Genomic DNA, 26,945 nt, shown 5'->3' with positions numbered 1-26,945 from the left:
GAGGTATGCAGCATGGAGCGTGTGGCTGTCAGGAAGATAGGAGGAGACCAAAGCTGTACTGGAGCAGGTACAGTAAACTTTAAACTGCTCCACTGCACTACTCTGCAGAAGGGGGAGGAGCAGGTCAGCCACGGTCACTATAGTCACATCATTTGATATTGATATTGTTCAATTCATGTAAATCTTATTAAACGATTTGGCCCGATATTCAACCACTTAAGGACCAGGGCATTTTTCACTGATCTAAGCTGCGTGGGCTCTCCAGCCCGCAGCACAGATCAGGTTTGAGGCAGGGCGATCAGACTTCCCCCCCCCTTTTTTTCCCCACTAGGGGGATGTCCTGCTGGGGGGGGGAGGGTCTGATCGCCGCCACTCTGTGTGGCTAAGCGGGGGGGGGGGGGCTCCTCAAAGCCCCCCTCCGCAGCGCTATTCCCTCCTCGCTGTCCTGCTCACTATGGGCGGTACAGGACAGCGATCCGTCCTGTACCGCCTCTGATAGGCTTCAGGCTATCAGATGCCGGCGATCCCCGGCCAATCAGAGGCCGGGTATCGCCGATCTCCTTTACGGCACTGCTGCGACAGCAGCGCCGTAGGATGTAAACACAGGGGATTTCTTCCCCGCGTGTTTACATTTCGCCTGCGAGCTGCGATCGGAGGCTCGCAGGCTGTTCACGGAGACACCCTCCGTGAACTGACATGGTTCAAGCGGCCGTTTCCATGGAAACCCACAAACGACCAGCCGCCTCCTATCGGCGTTAGGCGGTCGTTATATGGTTAAGCTGTGTTGTATATTTTGGTCCCTTATTACATGGTTGTGTTTGACACCCCTGCACTAACTGAGTCAAGTGAGAGGTTAACATGATTTACTTTATATATATATATATATATATATATATATTTTTTTTTTTTTTAATATATATTTGTCAAAAGTTAATCAAAATATGGAAGTTCAACAGTTAACGGTGACTTCACCTTCTAAAGGTGGCCACTAACGGTCCAATTTCTAGCGAAAAATTGTTTGAGTGATCAGAAATTCTGATCAGATTGGTTGTAAATAATCTCCATTGATGGGCAAAATCAATTACGAACGTTTATAAAAATACTTGGTTAAACTTTGGAAATTTCCTTGTTGTCCTAAAATTTGGATTTCCTTGTTGGTTGTGATAGATAGGAAGCAAAGATTGGTTCGTTGATGGTGTAGTGAACAATTTTTCTTCTGATAAGATTTATCTGATCGTTCAAACGATTTTTCGCTTGAAATTGGATCGTTAGTGGTCACCTTAAAGGACAACTGTAGTGAGAAGGATATGAAGGCTGCCATATTTTATTTCCTTTTAAGCAATACCAGTTGCCTGACGGCCCTGCTGATCCACTGCCTCTAATATTTTTAGCCATAGACCCTGAACAAGCATATGCAGATCAGCTGTTTCTGACTTTATTGTTAGATCTGACAAGATTATTCGCATGCTTGTTTCAGGTGTGATTCAGTCACTACTACAGCCAAATAGACCAGGAACACTGCCGGGCAACTGGTATTGTTTGAAAGGAAATGAATGTAGCAGCCTCCATTTACCACTCACTTCAGTTGCCCTTTAAGGTTTATTAACCCCTTCAGTGTGTTTTTGCTCCTGCATGGCATAGCAGGGTCAAATACACAGGCTGTGCTGTCCACAGTGTTACTTTTATATGAGAAGAGATGGAAGTATACAAACAAATGTTATGTTTGATGAGTCAGCATGCAATGTAAAGGGGGGGCATATTGTAGGGGTTGCACGAGGTGTTTTCTAAGTACACTAACCTTTAACTGTCCTTGCTTAGCCCCGGAGCCCTCCTGTAATAACCTCAGATACCTGTTAGCATAAGGTATTCCCTCCCAGGGCCAGGGTCAGCCCGAGTTCATCCTGTTTCCCAGATTATCATCCGCTCCCGGTAGCTGCAGAACTGCTCTGTGTATGCTCTCTGCTTTAGAAAGTATGGGAGTAGGCCATGTAGAGAAGCGTGAAGCTGGAGATCTCATTCACAGGGTGAACTCTGGCTGCTATGTGCGTAGAAGCCCCCTGGTATTGGCAGGAACATCAGCTGCCAGCCTGTACTGTTAGAGGCGGAGCCCCCTACTGAGCTAAGCAGGAACAGTTAAAGGGTAGCTTACTACAGTATATTTATTTATTTTTTTATATATGTTTCTGTTGTTTTACCAAATGTGGACCGACGTAGTTTGAAACTACGTCCAGCAGGAGGCGCTGCCACTCTGACTAGATGTAGATTCAACATCCTCGCGAACAAAGCGTCTCGAGGCGATCATGCACCCCGCAGAGGGGAGATTTAGCTGTCTCATGACAGCTGACATTTCCCTTCAGTGATCAGAAACCATCGCGATTGGCTCCTGATCACGTGATCACTACAATTACCGGCAGATACAGAACAGCTGCGGTAGGCGGGGAAGAAGAGGGTCCACTCACCTTCCTGACGTTCCCCTGACGATCGTCGCTCCCCTCCGCTCTGGCCGGCATCTCTGCTCGCTCTGACTCTAATGTCGGGTCCAAGCTTGATGACGTCAGTGAGAGCCAGTGTGAGCAGGGATGCCTGCCAGAGCGGAGGGGGTTAGAGCTGCTCAACGCAGGACCCAGGGAGGCGAGTAAAGGCTTCTGGCTTTATTGGGGACACATGGCCACACATAGCAGACACAAATGCCTAGCTATCTAACCTAGGGACCCGACTGCCTGACCCCCCAAACGCGCCCCCCCCCCCTTCCCGCAGGTAAAATGCCCTGGTCCTTAAGGTGAGTTAGGCTGCCGGTCCCTAAAAGGTTAAGTTCCTCTTTAAGGTCTCGGTTTTATTGTCATTCAGGTAATAATATTTTTCACAATAGTCGGCCTCCTACCTAAGCAGTATCTGACAAACTGATGCGATAAGGTGTGCCGCTCCTCACCATTGTACTCCTTACCTAAAGAGAGGGAAGCCTCAGGCATTGTCGCTAATCATATCGGGGCTGCGCAGCTCTTCTTCCTGCAGCGTGACCGCTCAGTATTTGTGCAAGCTCGTCCATGCATGGCCATAAGCTGCAGCCACGGGCTTCGTACTACTGTGCATGCGGGCTTGTGTGGCTACTGCGCGACCTCGCAGCAGGAAGAGGAGTTTTCCGATGTGGAGGGAGTTCGCACTCAGCAACGGGGGACATTAGACCATCAAGGGCAGCACGGTGGCGTAGTGGTTAGCTCTCTCGCCTTGCAGCGCTGGGTCCCTGGTTCGAATCCCAGCCAGGGCACTATCTGCAAAGAGTTTGCATGTTCTCTCCGTGTCTGCGTGGGTTTCCTCCGGGCACTCCGGTTTCCTCCCACATTCCAAAAACATACAGATAAGTTAATTGGCTCCCACTAAAATTAGCCCTAGACTATAGTACTTACACTACATAATACAGACATATGGCAATGGTAGGGATTAGATTGTGAGCTCCTTTGAGGGACAGTTAGTGACAAGATATATATATATACTCTGTACAGTGCTGCGTAATATGTCGGCGCTATATAAATACATAATAATAATAATAATAAAAAGGGAAGCTTCAATAACAACTTGAGTCTTCCCTCCTAGGTTACTTCCCTTTAGGTTACTACCTTATTTTGAACATGACCTTTGGCTCAGGATCGATTTAAAATATCTATTTTGTAGTGAAGAATTTAGTGGATGGGGTTTAACTGTATAAAATATCATATTTCTCATTGCATCCATAAAATAACTTTAGGTGGATTTTAGATAAGACGAGTTAATTCATGAGAACAACCTGGCTGTTACTGGGCAAAACCTGGGGACCTGAAACATAAGATGACTTTAAAGTGTAGATGTCAGGCATAAAATCAAAAATCAATTATTTATTGTTATCTATTAAACAAGTAATAGGGATGCTAACCAGGCAGTCCAAAAGTTAAAATCACTACTTTTCTTGTTGATAAATGATCATTCCACAGTTTACCTGACTCTTATTTGGTACACACAAAATTTGGTACACAAAAAGGAAGTTGCAGGGCATACTGGGTTGTCCTTTTTTGCGTCTCTACTTCCCCTCGGACTTAACTAATGCACCCTGATTGGTGGAAGCCTCTTTCCCTTCTGTTTTCCCCTCCCACACCTCTGTTCCTCTCTGATTGGCCAATATTTCTCATGCTGAGACAATGCACTTTCTACAGTGAAGGGCGGGAAAATCAGGCAGAGGAGAGTAAGGGAGGAAATGACATCAGGATTGGCTTCAAAATAGCCACAGCTAAAATGGGAAATGCTAAGAAGGATTTTCTCTTTTTTTTACTGTAGAAAAATCACTAAAATCAAAACATGGGCAGTGCAATGCATATGTTATGTAAGTAGAGCAAGTATTTATCTACTTATATATGTGTTTTTTTTCTGAGATAGTATGGCTGACTGCTCCTCTTTAAGAAAACAAATATGGTCTACTTTCCAATGGCCACCGTCTTCAGATGGTGGAAACTGTGTTGCTCTGATCCAGCTAAATAGATAATGGATGACATTGAAGACTGTCTGTATACTTTGGCCATCATAACAAGCAACAAATTCCGGCTCCCCGCTAAGCACTTTGCAGAACATTGTGACCTTTTTTCTTAAGTGTTTTTATTTTTTTCTGTATTATTTGCTGCGTTTCTGGCATTTGGGATGAGCCATTTGCTGTGACTCCACGTCTGACCTCTGTTCAGTCTCTGGCACCAGGAGGGCAGATGCTATCCTTCTGGAGGTGGAGTGTTCAGGAAATAAAACACTACAGCAGAATGGAACACTGAGAAGAGATCTCAATCTTCCTCTTGAAATTCCGACTGAAGCTTCACTCTGCCCTCGGCTTGTTTTTATCCTTACCTCACAGGAGCTGAGGCGGCTGCAGTTTTTCCTGCTTTTAAAGCAGAAACAGATACGCTCCTCATCCTGGGCCGCTGCAATGACGGTTTTTGCTGCCAGACTTCTGCGTACGTCACTGCGCAATAACTCACGCGTGCGCATTTTCGATTACAGTTCACCCGAAATTCTTTAAATTGTAGGCCTACACCCTACACACCCCAAATTTTGAGGTTATGGAGTGGATACCCGTCTGTGCAAATTTGCAGCCCCCGAGCCCTGCTGGTTCACAAGATAGGTTTGTGTGCCACATCTCGGGAAGCAGCAGGGCTTGGGGGCTGAAAATTGACGTCACCCACGTGTTCCACATGCAATACGCCGGCAACCACGTGGGGGTGCGAATGAGGAAGAAGAGTGTGGAGACAGCGGCAGGCACTGGACAGGTAAAGTGTTAATGAATTGGGGGGATACATCTACATTTGGGGGGCGTGGCCAGGGGCGACGAGGTGGCATTATGGGCAGCCGACAGATCTCTCTCCAACCAGATTCGATTAGAGAGAGATTTGTCTCTGGACACAATTTTTTTTAACTGTCAGCCATAAAACCAAATTCCATTTACCCACTGCGCTGTGTTTATTATGTAGTCTGCATTCAGTCTGCATTGCAAGCATTCCAATATAATCATAAATGTTTCTGCTGTAATGAATCTTATCTCAGTCACCTGGCTCTATTCTGGTACATTGCCAGGGAGAAGGAAGCTTGTTATCTCTCCTCCCACATTCCTACTTCTCCCTGATTGGCTGAGGGCAGTTCAGTGTGAGGGGAGGTTGAGAAGTGAAATACACCTCATCCCTCTGCAGAAGCTACTGAAAAATGATCTATGCTGTATCTGGAGTCGGGAAGGAATTTTTACCTTGTAAGGGTTTTTTCGCCTTCCTCTGGATCAACAGGGATATGTGAGGGAGCAGGCTGGTGTTGTACTTTGTACTGGTTGAACTCGATGGACGTATGTCTTTTTTCAACCAAAGTAACTATGTAACTATGTAACTATGTAACTATGTATCTACGCTGTGCTCACATGTGTTTACAAAGCAAGCCAGATATGACACTGCAGTTTTAAGTACAGAGCACAGTGGGGAGTAAGTCTGGAAATGCATACACCATTCCAGGCCAGAGAAAAAAAAAGAATAAGGGAGGGAATTACATCATGATTGGCTTTACTCAGAGGCAGTAAAGATGGAAAATTCCTGGAACAATTGTCTCTTTATTTACCATATCAAATTTAATGAAATCAAAACATGGACAGTATGGTATCTAAGTAGAACAAGTATTTATCTACTTATATTTGTGTTTTTGTTTTGTTTTTTTCCCAGGGATAGTATGGCTATCCCTGCTGCTTTAATAGCATTCAATTAAAAATGGCTTTTCTGCCATTGGCATATGTTATGTTGTTGTTTTTTTCATAACAAAAGTCGAGTTTCAATTTAACTAAGTTAGGCATATCTATAAGTCAAGCGTAAACACCTTGAGAAAACTTCTGTAAAATAGGCACCGCTAAAAAATGCACAGATGAAAATATTGGATTGCTCCTGATGCCAACCTATCAGATCAACTAACCCGTATTTTTTGCTACATTATATTTTCAGCGAAGGGCTATTTATTTTTCATGAGTGCGTTAGTTGGTAATGGAGGAATACATATTTTATAAGGCTGTTGATTAGAAAGCGTATTATCAGCTCGTGTCCCCAAAGCTCTCGGCTCTGATTTGAATGGCAGGGTCAGAATTGTCGGAGAGCGGAATTCATTTGGCTGCGCTCATTCATCAATGTGTCAGGCGTTCGGGCGCGCCAAACCTTGCCCAGCTGTCAGGGAGAGTTATACCTTCTGTAATCATTAATGGAAGCTTTCCGATGTTTTCATTGCTGAGAGTGACAGTGCAGGGTCCGGTACCCGGGGGAACCGCAATATAAGTGGAGGGAGGCCCCCTTTTATAGCAACCGGGTGGATCGTCACTTGAGATCCAGTCAAGTGAACAGAGGTTTGGATTAGCATATTATTATGTTAACTAGTGACCTAAGCCCGTTCAAAAACGGGCTCTAGGTCTGTCGCCACGCACGCACCTGCCGCACGCGCACACCCGCTCGCCTTCTCGACCGGCCCTCCTTCTGGCCCCTGCGTCCTGTCTCAATTGCTGTGTCAATGCAGGACATGCGCAGTAGCTCAAAAGCACTGACACACGGACATGGCCCCTTTGCCTTTATTTGTCCCCTTATGCTACCTTTGCCCCCCCCCCCCCCCGTTCCTCCTTCAGTCCCACTCTGCCTCCTTCTGTCCTTTTGTACCTCCTTCGGTCTCCCTTTGTGCCTTCGTCTGTCTCCATGTGCCTCTTCAGTCCCCATGTGCCACCTCTGTCCCCTGCACCTTCTCCGTCCCCCTGTGCCTCCTTCTGTGCCCCTTTGTGCCTTCTTCTGTCTCCTAGTGGCTCTTTCTGTCCACCTCTGCCTCCTTCTGTCCCCCTTGTGCCTCCTTCTGTCTCCGTGTGCCTCTTCAGTCCCCATGTGCCACCTCTGTCCCCTGCACCTTCCTCTGTACTCCTGTGCCTCCTTCTGTGCCCCTTTGTGCCTCCTTCTGTCCCTGTGTGCCTCCTTTAGTTGCCATGTGACTCCTTCTGTGCCCCTTTGTGCCTCCTTCTGACCCTCTTGTAAAGGGTGCCAGGCGGTCACGAGTGCTGTGCAGGGGGGACCGCGGTCTCCCCCCGCCAGGTGTTTTGTCCCCAGGTGTTGAACAGGCTCTGGCTGCAGCCCATAAGCTCACTTTTGCAGCCTTACATTATGTGTATTTTCTGGTGAAACGCTGCAGCATTTACATGTATTTTCTGGTGAAACGCTGCAGCATTTACATGTATATTCTGGTGAAATGCTTCCGCATTACGATTATTTTCTAGTGAAACGCTGCCGCATTATGATTATTTTCTAGTGAAACACTGCCGCATTACAATTATTTTCATGGGAGGGGCGCTACAGATTTTCTCGCTTGGAGTGACAAAATGGCTAGAGGCGCCCCTGCCCACCTCTATCCCTCCCCTCTGAGCCTTTCCCCACCTCTATCCGGCCATGTCGTGACCTCGGGGTCACTAAAAACCAAACTGTCTGATTGCTGGCCACAGGAGCAGCGGTGAGAGGCTGATCCGGCTAGCCCCCTAGATCAGGTAGTATGTTTTTGTATTACCTTTATTCTTGGGCTTGGGATTGCTTGAGGAGTGTTTACAAGTAAAGGTAAGTGCACAGCAATCTTTCTACTTCTGTCTATTCTGCTCCAACTCCGTTTATCAGTAATTGCCTGTGATTCCGCCGTGACACATTGCTTTCAAAACAAAAGTGTAGCTGAGCTGAGGCTCAAATCTCCAGTGCTATCTTCATAACTCAGATGACATCTATCTCTGAAAGATAAAACAGTATTTTTGCCTTCAGTCCTGCTTTGAAGGAGAACCGCAGCTGTAGCCCGGCAAACACCAAATTCTTTGTCAGCCGATCAATTGGCCAAGCAGCCATTGACAGCTCATGCCCGGCGCAGGCGACTGGGATGTACTGCCCTCTGGAGAGGGGAGGGGGCTCCCTGCGGGGACTGGGCAACTGGCTACAAATATCTGGCCCAATGACAGCTCATCATCCACATTAAAGTGCGATTGAACAAGCATTCCAAATTGTAGCACTGCTGCTGGTGGTGGAGTTTTATACAGGAGCGGCTTTATCTGTTGTACATTGCATAAACGAATACAATTTCAACTGTTAAGAAAAAGTGGACCTGAACTCTTGCACAGGACAGGAGGAAAACATAGAGAAACGCACCCTGTATGTATTTAGAGAGTTTAGCCTGCCTTAATTCTACCTCATCTGTCACTAATCACAACTGCAATTTGTTCTCTCAGCTGTGTCAGCATTTGTAAACACAGGACGTTAACCCTATGTCTGCTTCCATGAAAGCAGGAAGTAGACACACTGCAGATTTATTGGAGGATTTGTATAAGCTGTAACAAAGAAAAGTTTTTCTTTAATGGTTATTATGCTGTTGCTTGGCTTTTAGATCACAGAGAAAGTTCTGAGTTGAGGTCCACTTTAAGCCTAAAAGAACACTGTTGATATTAATATTGAGGGACTTTTTCAACAGAAAATGGTGATCAGAATGGCAAAGGTGGTGCAATGTAATTGTGATTTCCTCTTTGTGCACTATGCGTTTTGATTTTCGCATGTGGCCTACATTCACACTGCGTGTTTTCCAACATTAACAAAAACAATATTGAGCAATTAAAAACGAAGTTTGGGATTGGGAAAAATCAAATTAAAACAATGTAAACATTGCCACTTTGATTACCATGTTAATCGCGGTGCCGTTACGATCTGCAAACCGCATGCGATCTGAAAATCTGATCAAAACGCAGCCGGTGGAAAAGGGCTGTAAGCCCTACTTTAGAATTCCATATTGTCTATTTCAAATATTTTGTTGAACAAAAATAGAACAACAATAACATATTGGACCAATAAGGCATATGGCTCCTTACAACGCCCTCCCATGGTTTGTTGCATGATTTACATTACTTAGCAGTGCTCAATGTATTGCTTGTATATACTTGGCTGGTTGTGTCATTAAACCTCATGCACCAGGGCCGGATTTACCATAAGGCACTGTAGGCACGTGTCTATAGGCTCCTGATGATGGAAAGGGGCTCCCTCCCCGAGCTCCTCCTTCCCTAGGCAGAGTCCTTATTAGACTGTAAATGAGAGGTTACTGCTTTTGGCATTCCACTGACAAGATCTCCCTTCAGTCAGGGGCACCTCTTGCTACTTAATACTGAGGTTCCTCTAGAACCTAATACTTGGGGGTACCTCTAGTTACTTAATATTGTAATATTGAGAGTACTTCTGGCTACCTAATACTAAGGGGCACCTGTAGCTGCCTATGACAGCAAAGGAAGTAAGGGAGAAGTGACAGCTGGGACAGCCAGCACACTTGCCGTGCATTTTGGGGGTTTGTAGGTTCATGGAGGGTGAAGTCTAAGGTGCCAGGACATCTGTGCCTATAGGCTCCTGTGAGGTAAATCCGGGTTTGTCATGTACTGTTGCTATGACAGTGAAGTTTTATTGAAGGGAAAGGTGTCCAAACTCTTTCCCTCTCCCATCAACAGCCACATAGGAAAGCCAAGCGGGAGGGGGCGACAGCCAATTTTTAACTGTATGTACAAATCACCTGACCGCTTTTACCCCTTCCCTCTGCTAACATATTAACATTTTGTGGCCAGTGATATAGATGTAGCTCAGTCGCTCAAGTCTGCTGAGTTGAAGTGCTGGCCACAAAGAGTTTACCTTTCAGCAGCAGAGGGAGGGGCTGGACAGTGACAGCTGCTCTCTAGCTGTTAACTCTGCTGTCAGATTCATGCTTGGAGTGACCTCTGGGTCACATGACCTTTCCAAATAGAAGTTCTCTGGATTGCCGCACCAGTGATGGAAAGAACAGGCAGGTGAACCCCGCAGTGTGGGAAAGGCTAGACATTAAGAGGACCGTCAGGAAGGAATGAAGAGGAGGGACTGTCAGGACAGACTGTACCGGAGGTATATTGGATTAAATACAACCGCCACTCCAAAAACTTTATGCCCTTAAAAAACTTTTTATTAGTAGAAAAACGACAGTACCTCATACAAAACCCAATACCCCTATTAAAACCAAGGACATAGGCTTTCATTCTTAGGAGTACTCCTAATGCACGCTACAGTCATTCACCTTACACACATACATACAATCCAAGATCGGTCGATCCTTGTAATGCATGCGCTTAGGTAGTGCTGCTCCCTTTCACAGGACAAATCCCCTCTCTCCCCTTGGACTCAAAAGCGTTTTTTACTATTCAAAGCAGAATGTCCCTGCTTAAATATCAAACAGTTCACAGTCCTTGATGAGGCAAAAAGTGGCATCCCCTGCTTCCAAAGGGCACCCTCACGCCAGCTTTCTTACCACTTCACTGATTGCCTCAATTACTAATCGCACTCCCGTGGAATCAACTCTCCTGGCATTGCCCACAGACACCACATCAGATTACCTTCTCCTTAGATGGTCCTTGCCAACTTCTAATCTGCCGCGGTGTCCCGCGGTTTAACAGGTACCTGTTAGTGGCTAAATCCGTCTTTGTCACGGCGGGCAAGTCTGGAGACAAGTAGCGGCGGTTTGGTGCAATTCAACAGCACATGACTGTCTCCGCGTGTGCATTTGGGATAGTTCCTCCTGCCTAGCGTCCTCCAAGTCTCATATGCGTTCCGCCCACTATGACGTGGGCTGCATCAGTGTGATTGTGCAAAGTTTGTTCCCTAGGACGGGACCTCCCTCTCTTAAAGCGGAATATAACCCTGCATTTTAACTTTGCTCTAAAACATTATTTACAGTATATTATATGCAACCAGCATTTTTTTTTTTTACTAGACCAGCATTGGAAGGGTTACACAGGGCTTTAAAGTCCCTGGAGATTTTTGCAGCCTATCCGAATTTGAGTTAGATACTTTTTGTTTACACAAATGTATCTAAGTGTTTATTGTGACTCATCTCTCTCACTGAGAAGGAGTTGGAGGGCAGCCAAAGAGTGTGTAACATTTCTAAATATGTATACATATAACTAAATAGAATGTAACTATCTGAACGTCTGCAGGAACTTAAAACCTCTGTGTTTAACCCTTCCAATGCTGGTCTAGTAAAAAAAAAATGCTTTTTGCATATAATAAGCTGTAAATAATGTTTTAGAGCAAAGTTGAAATGCAGGGTTATATTCCGCTTTAACCAGAGCTGCCAAGCCTCGTTCTGAGATAGCATTGAGAGTCACTGCGTTTCAGCTATTTTGAACAATGTCTCTTTATTCATATACTCTTCAAAGCGGAATGAACAGAGCTGTTTTACTGGCAAAGATCTTATTAGACTAGGATCTTCTTTGTCTTTCTTTGTTTTTTTGACCTTTGTCTTTTTCTCGGCTTAGACTACAGTTTATGCGGGATGCAGTTTATATTAAGCAATTTTCTTCTCACGCAATTAAAGATTTTAATCCCCTGAATATACTCTCCAGTTAAATGAAACATAGAGAACACACTTCTTTTTTGGATCTTTTTTAGATCTTATTAGGACCTTCTTAAACGGGGACATATTACTAGTTTCCTCACTAACAATTTTCACACACAGAGTATCCATAGATAATATCATCCATTTTTATAACATCCCACATCCAATCATTCCATTCAGCCACATTTAACCAATGAAGCCTAAAGAAGAAGAATAAATGATAATTCAACAAATTCAATACTCTTTAAAAAGACTCCGTAACAAAAATTGCATCCTGTTTTTTTATCATCCTACAAGTTCCAAAAGCTATTCTAATGTGTTCTGGCTTACTGCAGCACTTTCTACTATCACCATCTCTGTAATAAATCAATGTATCTTTCCCCTGTCAGACTTGTCGGCCTGTGTCTGGAAGGCTGCCAAGTTCTTCAGTGTTGTGGTTCTGCTATGAACTCCCCCTTCCAGGCCCCTCTATGCCCACTGCCTGTGTATTATTTAGATTAGGGCAGCTTCTCTCTTATCTTTTACAAGCTGGATAAATCGTCCTCTGAGCTGGCTGGGCTTTCACATACTGAAGAATTACAGACAAGGGCAAAGATGTTTGCAGGAAGAAACGAGCAGCCTGAAACTTCAGTGCATGAGAACAGGGGGAAAGAAACACACAAATGATCTCTTGAGATTCAAAAGGAAGGGTGTATACAGCCTGCTTGTGTATGGATGTATTTTCTATGTGTGGACATACTGTACATCAACCTACTTCCTGTTTTGGTGGCCATTTTGTTTGTTTATAAACAAACTTTTTAAAACTGTTTTTAACCACTTTTAATGCGGCGAGGAGCGGCGAAATTGTGTCAGAGGGTAATAGGAGATGTCCCCTAACGCACTGGTATGTTTACTTTTGTGCGATTTTAACAATACAGATTCTCTTTAAGGTGATGAATCAGATTCAGTTCAGAATTTAATCCGTTTGGTATAAGTGTGCCCAAATTATATATCCATTTGTTTTCAATCTGATATAACAATTTTTCAAAATCCCCTCCTCTTGTACTTTTTTTTGGGTCTAATTATTCCCTTAAATCGCAAACATTCAGGGTCACCATTATGAAAAATAGCAAAATGGACTGGACCGGAGGGATTGGCAGGAGAAACGGAACAGGAGGGACTGGCAAAGTAGACTGGACCAGTTGGTCTGGCTGGCAGAACTGGCTTGCACAAATGATAAGCTGGCTGGTGAGGTGACAGGCTGAGCTTGGTGGCACTGGTAACACCCACTACAGCACTGGACTCTTGTTTGGCCAGGGTTTAAAGAGAACCAGAGACGAAGCACCCTCATGTATTTTATTACATTTATCAGTGGGAACATGACAGTAAACACCTACCCTGTTTTTAGTTTTATTCTTCTCAGTCTAATCTATCTGTTATCAACTGTGATAAGAATCCACCGACTGATTCAGTCTATGTTTGACCTGGAATCATTATAGCTGAGTCACTCTTCTGTGGAGTCTTTTCAAGCCCAAGCCTGCCCCCTCCTGGCTCAGATTTCATACTCCGAGCTTTTGACATGGGAGGTGCTGCTGCTGCTGAGAAAGAAGCTCTGACACACACAAGTGTATCTGTGTGCACTGTGCAGCCAGTCATTATCTACTGTATGCAGTTTCATTTCTATGAGAGACACTTCCTACAGGGAGCCACACAGCATTCCAGAATAATGAAAGCAGACAGATGAAAGGCTGCAGCAGCCCTGCTTGTCTATAGTCTCATAGAGGCTAGACAGCACATCCAGAACAACTCATAACATGGAAGCAGAACAGGTATGAGCCGGCAGACATATTGGATATTGCCACTTGTGGGATATAATACACACCGAGCATACACACATACATACATTCTGGGGGGGCTCAGCGCACCTCTGATTGGAGGCCATTCGGAGGCGGCCTGGTGTTGCGCTGATCCACCTTTTGCGCAATTTTCAATTTTCGATTTTATTTGATTAGCCGCACCCAGGCTATGCATATACATAGGTTAGGATTTAGTTAGTGTTAGGCCCCTCCCATGGAGGATCGACTTCTTCGCAGTGGGAGGGACGAGTACTTAATAGGTTGCATGCAAGCTGTTACAGGAAACTAACATCCTCCTCCAGTGGTAGACAGGTCATGTTTATGCTCGGTGTGTATTATATCCCACAAGTGGGGCTTGCACTCTTTTGCAGGTAGGCACTTGCCTGTTTTTAAGTAGCGCTGTTCATTTCCTTGCTATGTACATATTGGATATTTCCTGAAACAATAATGGATAAAAAACACTCAAAAAGGCACACCAGAGTGGCGAAATTATCAGGTAGAGCATTTATTCTTTACAAGCTATCAACTGATATGTTAATTTTGTGTGAATCGTTCATCTCTGGTTCCCTTTAAATAGTCCTGGCCTTTTGCACCAGTGTTGTTGCTCCACCCAACCCAACACTAGTTATAAGCAATAACACCAGTTCGAGGGCAAACGTCAGGAGAAGCTACAACTGGCCAGAGCTGTCAGTCAAAGAAGCAGGAAGCGTTCCAGTGTGCATTCTTTCTGTTCTTTCTTATTTCTCTTGTTCGGACCATTCCATTGTTTTCCCAGAATTCCGACAAGATTGATGACACCAGTCTCCCGCAGAAATTGATGTTCAATGAATAGGTCAACTGACAAAGAAATGACAGCGTCTGCATTACGTTCAGTACAATAAGCGCATGGATCCGGTGATGCTTCAGAGGGTCTGTGATCAGGAGGAAAGCATTGTTCACATGAATATACTACAGTATTGACTGTGCTGGCGTGAGTGGCTTGGTGAAGTGTGCTGCGCCATGATGACTATACAGAGATGGCAGATGAATACCAGGACACAGTGACCAAAAGCTTCAGCAGACAGTGGAAAAGTCCGCTCAGTTTATAGTTATCCCTGAAATATCGCAAATACCTTCTGTTTTTAAGTAAACCTGAAATGTAGCACAGATAATGAATAGAACATTAGTAGCAAAGACAAGAGTCTCATATTCTTATTTTCAGTCATATAGCTTTTTTTTATAACGTTGCATCATTCTGTCATATTTGCAGTTTTAAGACCACACTCTTTCTTTTAAAGAGAATCTGTATTGTTAAAATCGCTCAAAAGTAAACATACCAGTGCGTTAGGAGACATCTCCTATTACCCTCTGTCACAATTTCGCCGCTCCTCGCTGCATTAAAAGTGGTTAAAAACTGTTTTTAAAAGTTTGTTTGTAAACAAACAAAATGGCCACCAAAACAGGAAGTAGGTTGATGTACAGTATGTCCACACATAGAAAATACATCCATACACAAGCAGGCTGTATACAGCCTTCCTTTTGAATCTCAAGAGATCATTTGTGTGTTTCTTTCCCCCATGCACTGAAGTTTCAGGCTGCTCTTTTCTTCCTGCAAACAGCTTTGCCCTTGTTTGTAATTCCTCAGTATGTGAAAGCCCAGCCAGCTCAGAGGACGATTTATCCAGCTTGTAAAAGATAAGAGAGAGAAGAGAGAAGCTGCTCTAATCCTAAATAACACACAGGCAGTGTGCATAAAGGGGAGTTCATAGCAGAACCACAACACTGAAGAACTTGGCAGCCTTCCAGACACAGGCCGACAAGTCTGACAGGGGAAAGATACATTGATTTATTACAGAGACTGTGTTAGTAGAAAGTGCTGCAGTAAGCCAGAACACATTAGAATAGCTTTTGGAACGTGTAGGATGATAAAAAACAGGATGCAATTTTTGTTACGGAGTCTCTTTAAGCTATAAAACAAAGCAGAAATAATGACCCTTTGAACTTTTCTGCAGTAAAAACTTATCGCAAGCTGTCTCTCACTGTTTCTTGGCTGTGGAAGTGCTTCAGAAAACAGGACTGTATTTGACATGGTGGATCGATTATCTCAGAGAAGCTCTTTTGCATAAATAAAAACTGCATTTTTTTAAACTTTTCCTGGAAAACAATAAAAGAGTCTTTTCTTTGCAAATGTTCTATTTCTTAGCTGTACCACACATACTTCCTGGGTGGTGGCTTGGCTTCCTATTGGAGGGATCTAACAGAGGCGGGGAGTGGCGGGGGAGCCTGGAATCGAGGGAGAGATGCTCCTGTGGTGATTTATCATTACGGTAATGCAAACAATGCCTCTGTGAAATTAAACATTGCTAAGCAGGGCAATATCAATAAGGCATACAGTACATCTAGTAGTAGCTTCATAGCAAAACCTGGTGAGGCAATATGCAGGAAGGGCTGGTTCACACTTGCTTAAAAAATTTACCCGTTCGGGACTTTTTTAAAGCTGCGCTTAGCACAGGAAGTGGTTCTTAATGTTAAAGATAGGATCCGTCTCCACCTAATCCGCCTAATGTAAAAAAAAAAAAGGATCCGCTTGCAGCACAACGCAAGCGGAAAGTAGAGTCCGAACTTGTCACATTTTACCGGACCGGACAGGAAGATGCATGCCATGAAAGCCTGTGAGAATGGATACTGACTGTTCTCACTAGGCTTGTTGCCCGGTCCATATCGCCATAACGACATAAAGCATGTCCCATCGCTAATCGGTCTCTTGTACACAGCCAGTAGCCGGAATAAGCATGGGGATCTTCATTGGGCTGCAAAAGACCAATGGGAATCCTCAGCAACAGGGAGAATTCTGATTGGTACATGGTGGACCAATGAAAATTCTCCATGTTGCTAGGGAAAATTGGCCTAATGCAGCCTATGAAGAGCCCCATGCTTCTGTTGGCCTCCGGGCTGAATATAGACAGACCGAGCGGGGAAATAAGAGGAGTCAGTAAGCATTATGGTTGCTTTCCTTTAATGTTATCACTTTTGAGGCATGTTGGAACTTAGGCCCCATTGAGCACCATTATTTCATATTCTGGTACAGCCAAAAGCCCTTTAGTTAATCATATTGGCCACAAATGCAATTCTGTGAATAATAAAATAACCCCATCCACCATACCTGTTATGCAGCTTCTCCTGTTCAACCAATAAGCAAGTCTGTTTTTCTGTTATTATCCACTTCACACTATAAAAAAGGCCCAGCTGCCTAAAGGTTGCCCAGTTTTTCCCAAATAAGCAAGAAAACAGCTGTATGCAGAAGAAAGTCATCCCAATAGAACTGAGCATGTAGACATGAGATGACAGCTGCCCAGTCCAACTGGTAGCTTCATTCTGAATGGTATAACCCCCCTTCCTTATCTAGCCAGACATAACATTGCAATTATATGGGATTTATCAAATTACATTCAGTTGGGCGGGGCCCGGCACTAAGCAATGTTGGACCATTTTGGTGACCTAACAACCAATCAGAAACAAATCCGGCTGTGCGTGTTTGGCATTACCCAATTTCATAATTTAGTCATGCATTTTTGGCCAAAAGACCGTAAGCCTGCCCACCACCGACAAGATGGGCTCTCATGGGACAGAACCTACTCTACACTATCGCTAACCTATACTAACTGATGCTAGTATGTTGTATAGGGCAGGTAGGCTGCCTAATTATACTGTTTAGAGGTATATATGCTACCTAATTATGTTATGTGGTGTGGTATATGATGCTTAAATGTGGTGTTTGGGCATTGAGGGGGTATGCCTGAGGCATACGCTATCTATTTTGTTATTTCCGATTAGGCAAGTTTATGAGGTCTACAGAGAGTATCTGAATCCTCTTAGCACTTACTGTAGGTTCCTGAACAGTGCTGAAGATAATCATCTTCAGGTTCAATGAGGGAAACACCCCAACCTCTTATTCACAGATGAAAGTACCTGTGATCAATGACCACCGGCATCAATGAGGTGACGTGGTCATTGAAAAGACGAAAGTTAAAGCACACACTCATTACTTCCTGTTTACTGTTCATCTAGTGGCCAAATAGTAATATTGCACGCTACAATCATTATTATTATACTTAGGGACTCAATTTTTTAATATGTATGTCATGAGGGTGTGTTACTGTTATTTTTTGCAAAAAGGGCTTGTAATTAGTGACGGACGCAAAACTGAAAAAATACTCTTTTGCTTCCAAATAAAATATTGTGACCATGGACATATTTTAAAGGTTGTAATAACCGGGTCAAATGGGCAAACAAAATGTGTGGGTTTTATCCACAGTACCACATTTCATTTTAAAACTATAATGGCCGAAAACTGAGAAATGATACATTTTTTAATACATTTTTCTTATTATTTCCGTTCAAATACAGTTAGAATAGAATAATTCTTAGCAAAATGTACCACCCAAAGGAAGCCTAATTGGTGGAAAAAAAAGTGATAAAGGTATTGGCGAATGAATGGGAGGAGCCTTGACAGGGTAAAATTGCTCTGGTCCATACGGGGAAAAGCCCTTCAGTGGGGAACTGGTTAATGTCCATTCAAAACAAGAGTAAGAATCCTTTGTCTGGCTGATTTTAACAGGAAGGGGGTCAACTCTTTACTACTATACTTCACGAAAATGCACCATACGGTAAAACTGAAGCACATTGTGCAAAAGAAGAAATCTGCTGCTTCTGTGTGGCAGCGGGAGTCTCCAGTTGATTGAAATGAAGCGCTGTTCCAGCTGAATAATTTCATTCCTTATTAACATCTTATGATTGTAAGCCAATGCCAACAGGTATGTTTCTGTAACTGTGTCTAATTAATCCCATCTCATTTATATAATCTTCTTTCTGCCATAAATCTGCTTTAATTCTTCAGTTTGAGTGTTTGATCTCCTGGTTACTGCATTGCTTATGAGCCCCTAACAAAACAACTCTACATGGAGAGGGGTGAGCAGTTGTCAGCTATGGAATTGATTCGCAAAACTTAAAGAGAACCTGAGGCGTCAAACATGTAAAAAGGTAAATACTTATCTGAGGAGTGGGAAGCCTCTGGAACCTCCAAAGGCTTCCCGCGGTGTCCTCCGGTCCTCCCCTGCTGCCGGGGAACCTTCTTAAGATTGGGACCACACTCCACTTCTGGCACAAGCAAGGCCTTGGAGCTGTTCATGCACGACGGCTCTGGCTTACTCTGCAGGTGTGGCCGTGCTCACACAGGTGCAGTAGGGGAGAAGATCTATAATTATTTGCTGGAGAACGAGTGAGTTATTCATGCTGACACCAGCCCATCCTTGCAGCCCTTATATATTGATTATCTTGTTCCTCTTTAACCGCTTCCGGACAGCCGTAATTGAAATCTATGCCTTGTTTATGTCCTCTTAAGCCTGCATATGGGCGTAGATTTCAACTTCCGAATTCACGCGCTCCTACTGTTCCCATGGCTCTCGCCAATCCAGCAATGCTGCCACCAGCTTGCTCTGCTGTGACAGTGACTGCAGAGCTTCCGTGTCTCGGTCTGGAGCCAATTTAATTGGTTCCTGACCACTGGAATCTCTGTGTTCTAAAGGGAAAGGACAGTTCTGATCCTTAAATTACCCCTGAACTGAGAGGGAATTTGATTAATAAAGTTACCGGTGTGTGAATTGTGCTGCGACATATGTCCAGCAGCAGTCTTTTAGGTCTGTGCCCCCAGGGGTCCCCGTTGAATCTGGATGGGGAGGATATGGCAGTTATCCTCCCGCGATCACGCTCCCATGTGCAGTCCTGCTCCTGCAAGACCTGTAAAAAAAAAAAAAATCATTGCCGCACAACTCACCTACTCCTGGATCCGATCGCTGCCTTTTGCACCTTGTCAGCTCTCCTGTTCTGCCGGCATGTCCCCCGTATCTGCCGGCATCTTCACTGTAATGACGCGGAGCCGGAATTACTTTCAAATTACTTCTGGGTCAGAGCGGTGAAGATGCCGGCAGATACGGGAGACACGGTGGCCGAACGGGACTGGGTCCAGGAGAAGGTGGTTTGTGCGGTGGGGCTTTTTTTACAGTTCTAAAACCTCAAGTACAGAAGTACTTTAAGTTTCCAGAGCCATCCGGGCCCCCAAGAGGTTAACCCAACTCGAGTAAATTGGCAAAGTAATTTTGGTATAGAAATTGGCATTTTCACCTGTCTTCATAGTTTTGCAAAAAGATAATGGATTTTTGCAAGATACTAATTTGATCTTCCTCGAAAATGTGTTTTCGCATGCATGCCCATATAAGTGAGGATTTCGTGAAAATTCCATGAAACGAGAATGGCCATGTTTTCTCATCGCTATCCAGAACTCTTAACAGGAGACAGAAGAGTGGCGCATGCACAACACACCATGGAGGACCCAGCAGCACAGCTTATTACACACCTGCATGCTTGATAGACCATTGCTGAGATGGAACAACAACACTACACTGCACAATAACATCTCACGTAATTTGGACAGCACCACAAAGCTCGCTCGGGCTTCCTTTCATGTGAATTAACCATGAGACAGGAAATAGTCTGCCTTTCACTTTCATTTTACCTCACACAGCAAATGGCTGAAAGAATCCTACGCGGACAATGAAGCAGACGCTCCTTACTGGAAAGGGCACCTCAGAAACAGGCTAAGACCGCCACGTTTCTGACGCGCAGCGATCATTCATCTTAATCTGCTTGTCTACACCAATCATTCATCTTAATCTGGAGAGATTTCCACCACTGACCTCGCTTTGCATAATACACCGAAAGGAGCGTTAAACGCCCGCCCGCTGCCTCTTCTCCGAAGTTTCGCAACATTTATTCCGCTGTTGAAGAAGTTTAATGGCTGCCGGAATTGATGGTTAATCGATATTTTGTCAGATATGAAGGAAGACGCAGTCGATGCTGCTTTACTGATTGTAGGCATGCAACGATAAAATAAGCCGCTATTGATTTTGATCTGAAGAGTCGCCACAGTGCATAATTATCCCGAGCAATGTCTATGTGAGTAATGTGGTATTACGAGGTAGAGAGACTGCACTAATGTGGGTGGTCTGTCAATGATGCGTATGGCGGTGGTGCGTTTCAAATTAAATTGGATGAAACTTGATCGAAGGTAAAAGAAGTGGTTTATCTCCCTCGGTAGGCTGAAATTTCTTTAGAGCTTTATAACAATCATTAGTGAGGATTTAAATATAACTTTAACTCTATGAACCAGTAGCAAAGAGTAGTAGCTACGTGTTTAACATTGGTAGTAAAACAGGCCAAAAAGCATGTACAAACACATTTCTGTGCATAGGTTGCAACACAATGAATAACCTTATTGCGGTAGCCCCACTACTGCCTGCAAACAGATATACACCACCTGACAAAAAAACCAACATGTTTCGCTCCCCTCAAAAGGGGGGCTTCGTCAGGGGTACTAGAGTGCAAGTGCTATATGCAAATTATAACAAATAATACATTTAGTCACATTGAGCCTCTCGGCTCAATAGAAGCACCAAGAGAAAACTCTGCTTCACAACACATTAAAGGACTCCTGAAGTGAGAGGGATGTGCAAGCGGACATATTTATTTTCTTTTAAATAGCAGTTGGCAGTCCAACTGATCTCTTTAGCGGCAGTAGTATCTGGATCACACACCTGAAACAAGCATGCGGCTAATTCAGTGCTCTCCTGGGATTCTCACGGATTGCACAGAAGTGCGGTCCGCTTAACGCAATGGATCCATTGCAGGCTGACAAGTGAGAACAGCTCCTATATATAAAGTAGGAGCCATTCACTATCATTTTTGCGATGAGTGGAGGACGGACAAAAAAATGTCAGCTCTCAGCCCAAGTGGTAACACAGCCTAAATCATGAAGTAAGACAGTTTATTAGATGAGGTAAGTCATGTGTTAAGATAGACAAGAAAAGAAAAATCATGAGTTACCACAGATGAGAGACCATTCCTTACAGTATACCTGAGGAGAACCTCAGGTGTGAAAACGTATACTTACCTACGACCTTCTAGACTTTTTGCTGCTTTAAAGAATACTGTATAAACCAGTCTAAAACATTGATGTAGAGTGATATAGCAATGCAGAGTTGCTTATATAAGGAACGCTCAGCTTTGGATGACGTAGTTATCACGGAAGTTAATGTCACAATGGGTAAGATGAAAGATTTAAGTGACTTTGAACAAGGGATGATCGTAGAGCAAGAACAGCTGATGCTCTCTGAATCTCTTATTGATTTTCTCACCCAACAGTATCTTGGATATCTAGGGAGTGGGAAAATCTTCAAGCAATAAGTGCAGGCCATGACGTCAGGTGACACAACTTCCTCAGGGTGTATCCTGAGTCAGGCGGCATCCCGTCTCCCTCCCTCCCTGGCCACTGCTTGTTTCCCTTCTCAAAACAAGTGGTGGCCACCTCCTACAATAAGTCCCAGGTCCCTCACGCCTCGCCTCTACCTAACCTTCCAGTCCAACCTCTGATCAGCGGCAACCCACAGCTCCACTGCAAAGAAAGGTGTAAAGAAGTATTTAATTTCTGGTATATGGGCTGCTACTGGAGCAGAGCTGCGCTGGAAGGTAGAGGCGAGGCGAGGGGAACCCTGGACTAATTGCAGGAGGCGGCCGCCACTTGTTTCGAGAAGAGAAATCAGTGGCAGCTGGGGAGGGAGGGGCAGGCTGGCTATACTGGGGGACCTTGCTAACCTACACTGAGGAAATCTACCTAGCTAACCTATACTGGGGGCACCTAACTGTCTAACTTATACTGGGAGCACCTACCTGGCTAACCTATACTGGGGGGGCTATACCTGACTATACTGGGGGCAACTATACCTGGCTAACCTATACAGGGGTCACCTACCTGATTAACCTATACTAGGGGCAACTATACTTGGCTATCTATACTGGTAGCAACTATCCCTGGCTAACCTTTACTTGGGGCAACTATACCTGGCTAGCTATACTGGTGGCAACTATACCAGGTTAACCTATACAGGGGCAACTACCTTGCCAACCTATACTGGGGGCAACTATACCTGGCTACCTATACTAGCAGGCACCTATACCTAGCTTCCTGTACATGGGGCATCTATATGGAGGGTGTTTATTTTTTTGGTTGCGCCGCAGCTATAGCGTACAATGCAAATTGTCTGGTGCTGTGTGATCATTCATAATGGGGGGAAGCTCAAAAAGACTAGAACCAGCTTTGGATAAGAGCTATTCTGTTCAAAAACAGGCTGGTGAACAACAGAGGTGAAAGATCAGTAGCATGCATAGTCCACAGCAACAGAAGGACAACAACATGGCAGGAGACCATCAAGAGTGCCTTTGGTATCCCAGAAAAAGATGCCTGTTGTGGCCCCTTGGCACCATGCCAGATCGGTCTCAAGTAGGCCAGCTCAGCCCCCTGACCTCAATCCTATTGAACATTTGTGGGACGAAGTTGAAAGATTACTTCACAGCTTGGAAAAGCCACCAACTTAGAGCTGTCATTATCAGAATCAGAATCTTGTTGAGTCCATGCCAAGAAGAATAGCGGCTGTCATCAGAGCTAAAGGTGGAACAACTTGTTATTATTGTCATTATTTTTTGGCCAGTGTATATCTAGCATGCTAGGAGTTTCTGGTTCCTCTGGACAGTCGCTGTTAACCCCCTTGCCGTTCCAATTCTGACGGCAAGGGGGCAGCACAGCACTTTTTTTTAAATTTTTTTTTTTTTAAATCATGTAGCGAGCCCAGGGCTCGCTACATGATATCGCTGTCAAGCGGCATCCCCCTACCTACTCCGATCGCCTTTGGCGATCAGAGTAGGCAGGTAATCCCGTTCAGAACGGGATGACATCACCGACGCATGACGTCGGGACATCAGAGGGAATCCTGATCTACCCCTCAGCGCTGCCTGGCACTGATTGGCCAGGCTACGCAAGGGGTCTGGAGAGGGGGGGGCAGCGGGTAACGGCGAATCGGCGGCGAGCGGACAATGCACGCAGTGCTAGCTGCGTGCAGTAAAAAGAAAATTTGAAAATCGGCCCAGCGTGGCCGGAGAAATCCTTCTGCGCAGGTTACCCCGAGCTGAGCTCGGGATAACCCGCAAGAAGGTTAACACAGTCTCCCGCCAGCTTCTGCTCTGAGAACTATCGAGACTCTGGAAAATATAGGACAGACTGCTAACCTATGTTAAAGCAACAGAGGTCTGTTCACAAGGAGAAGGTAAAAGGTGATTGGCACCAGATGCTGGGAAAGGCAGAAAATGGGGGTAGCAGGTGTAATAGCTGTGCCTCCAGACTAGGCAAATGAACGTTAGTAGCACTGAAGCAGGTTGTTCCTGCGAAACGGCTGTCAGGCCTTCACTTTGTTGAATGTCAGGTGGTTTTGGGGATGTATTAAAGATGTTCTTCTGATTGATCCATATTGGCTGGTGCCTGGATTCTTTCCTCTATCTGTGCTGCAAACAGAAGTCTAGCAACAGGAGACAATAACTACAATAAGCATGATTTAAATTTAAATGGATGAAACTGTAGGTCTGAATTTTTCATCTGTACTTAACATCATACTTACATTACTACTGCTCATTCAGCCCCCACACAGAGAAATGATGACCTATTGATCTTGTGATAACTATCCAGCTATCACATGTGTTTGCACAGTCACACAGACAATTTTTGAACTCGAATTAGTTCTCAGTAGGGAAAGCCATGCTACTACCCCAGGAAAAAAACCACACATATAAGTAGATAAATACTTACATAACATATGTTTTGTACTGTCCACATAGAGTAAATAGAGAACTGTTTGAGGCATTTTCTATCATTACTTCCTACGACTGAAGCCAATCCTGATTTCCTCTCTTACTCTTTTTTTTTCTCCTAGAAACTGCACTGTCATATCTAGCTTGTTTTGTAAACACATGTGAGCACAGCCTAGATTGTATTTCAGCAGCTTCTGCAGAGGGGTAAAATATATTTCCCTTCTCAGCTTCCTGTCACACTGAACTTCCCTCAGCCAATCAGTGAGGAGCAGCAGTGTGGGAGGGGAGATAACAAGCTTCCCTCTCCCCATCAATGTACCAGAATAGAACCAGGCTGACAGATGTATTACTGTAGGCACATTTATGATTATATTGGAATGCTTGCAATGCAGACTGCATGTAGATTACATAATTAACACAGAGCAGTGGGTAAATGGAATTTGATTTTAATTTAAAGTGAACACAGGAAAGTTCTGAGTAGGAGTGCATGTTTATTGCATCATGCCTTGTGTCACCTCAAGTACTCTTTTAAACATTGTTAACTCTGTCACTTTTCTACCTGCTGGTCTACTTTCTTTATCTCTCTTTAGTTCTGCTTTAAAGTGGGATAACACTCTGACAGAACATTCAATAAAAATATGTTTTCCTACTTTTTATTATCCATACAGTTATATTTGCTCTTGTGCATAAGTTATCTGTTAACAAATTACAAATTTTCAAAGTACAGTTTATCTGCTGTGAAAGCTGCCATTGCACTGTATTGCATAGCTGCTGTTTTTATTTATAATGTGTGCAGTGATCAGTTCTCAGCTCTATCTGCTTCTCAGCTCAGTACAGCTCAGTTTCTGCAGTTTGATGTTTACTAAATGTAGCTGACAAAGGAATGTAAACAAATGATAATGTTATCGCCTCTTCAGATGCGGCCAGAAGCTGCCTACTGAAGAACAAAGTGCTGTGTTTAACTGTATGAATGCTGTTCTGCTACAATTTTATTTGGGGTAGTATATTTGATGCTGTAATAATCCTTTAGAACAAAGAGGAAATACTGAGTTTCAGACCACTTCAAGGCTGAATGACTTCATGTTTGGCTCTCCTGAATTTTCAGTTCATACTAAGATCAATATTAACTGCTGTGAAAGCAGACTGCAACTCCCAGAAGCTCGCCTTCCACTCCATAGTAACTTTAAATAAAAACGAGTCACTAAATTTGGCGATTTGCTTCCGCCCGCGCTGTCCCATTATCCTTTCCCTCGGAGGCCGCGCTCCGCCGGCGCCCTATAACTCACGCCCGCAAAACGTCTGTCATCGCCGCTCTTCCTAGAGTTTGTACAGCGCAGCAATCTATGTCGGCAGTGACGGAATTACACAAGCAAATCTCATTTCATTTTACATTAAGGTAGTTAACGAAATTGCATTGAGTAGATTATAATTATCCTCCGCCTTTCAACGGATCATGTATTGTCTGAAAATTATGCTCAGATATTTTCCAGGCATTGCAGGAATCCCTAATGGGAAAATTGAAGTTTCCATCGGTTCGGTTGGTGAGTTATGAAGACATCACAGTTTAATGTATCTCACTGTACGGTCTGCGCCAGTTCGATATTTCATCCTGACGAATCGGCGTTGGGTCTTATTGATCAAAGCAGAACTCTAATGGCAATGCACAAACTTCAGTAATGAGCTGGAAGAATAGCTACTTACCTTCCACTGCGTTAGGCTTTGGGAGACACAAAGGGGGTAAGAGGTGCCCAGGAGTGTATAAAATTGAGTTAAAGTGACACTTATGGTATAATGAATTGTATGTGTAGTACGGATAATGAATAAAACATTAGTTGAAAAGAGAGTCTCTTATTTTTATTTTCAGTTATATAGCTTTTATTTTATAACATTGCATCATTCTGTCATATTTGTAGTTTACAAACCACTCTCTGTATTTTAAACTATAAAACAGAACAGAGCTAATGACCTTTTGAACTTTCCTGAAGTAAAACCTTATCTCAAGCTGTCTCTTACTGTTCCTTGGCTTTTTAAGTGCTTCAGAAAACAGGACTGTATTCAACCCAAGTTGGGTAGAATAGTTTAGAGTAGCTCTTTTGCATAGATAACAACTGAAGATTCTTAACTCTTCCTGTACTGGAAAACAATTTGAGACTTTTGTATTTGCTGTTAATGTTCTATTTCTTAGCAGTACTACACAGACAATTCATTATCTCATAAGTTTATTTTTGCTTCAGGTTTTCTTTAACTTCTTCCCGACCGCCGATGGGCGGTGGGAAGATAGCGCCCCCAGGACCACCTAATGGCAATTGGCGTCAAGTCCTGGAGGCGGGATTAACAGGAAATGTGTGTGCGCATGAGGGCACTAACAATGTTATAGGCTAAAAGGCTGTATTTTTATAGATATGCATGTGCACAGAGGGAGATACTAGTTGTTTGGCAGTTGGAAACAGCCGT

The 26,945-nt window shown here is 44.0% G+C and overlaps 1 protein-coding gene across 3 annotated transcripts in view; it reads left to right on the top strand.

The window, feature by feature from the left end:
- Positions 1-26,945, top strand: part of ST6GALNAC3 (ST6 N-acetylgalactosaminide alpha-2,6-sialyltransferase 3) — a 451,779-nt gene that overhangs the window by 220,099 nt on the left and 204,735 nt on the right. Inside the window, exon 1 of one of the 3 annotated variants that reach the window (XM_068239198.1) lies at positions 20,682-20,753. The exons of the other annotated variants lie outside the window; for them this stretch is intronic. The gene's annotated coding sequence lies outside the window, so the exon portion shown is untranslated. Of the gene's footprint in view, positions 1-20,681; positions 20,754-26,945 lie in introns of those variants that run through there. 3 annotated transcript variants of the gene reach the window in all.

The sequence above is a fragment of the Hyperolius riggenbachi genome, chromosome 6 (genome assembly GCF_040937935.1).
Source record: "Hyperolius riggenbachi isolate aHypRig1 chromosome 6, aHypRig1.pri, whole genome shotgun sequence".
Taxonomy (NCBI): Eukaryota; Metazoa; Chordata; class Amphibia; order Anura; family Hyperoliidae; genus Hyperolius; species Hyperolius riggenbachi.
The sequence above is the reverse complement of the archived record's forward strand: the minus strand, read 5'-3'. Positions and strand labels throughout refer to the sequence as shown.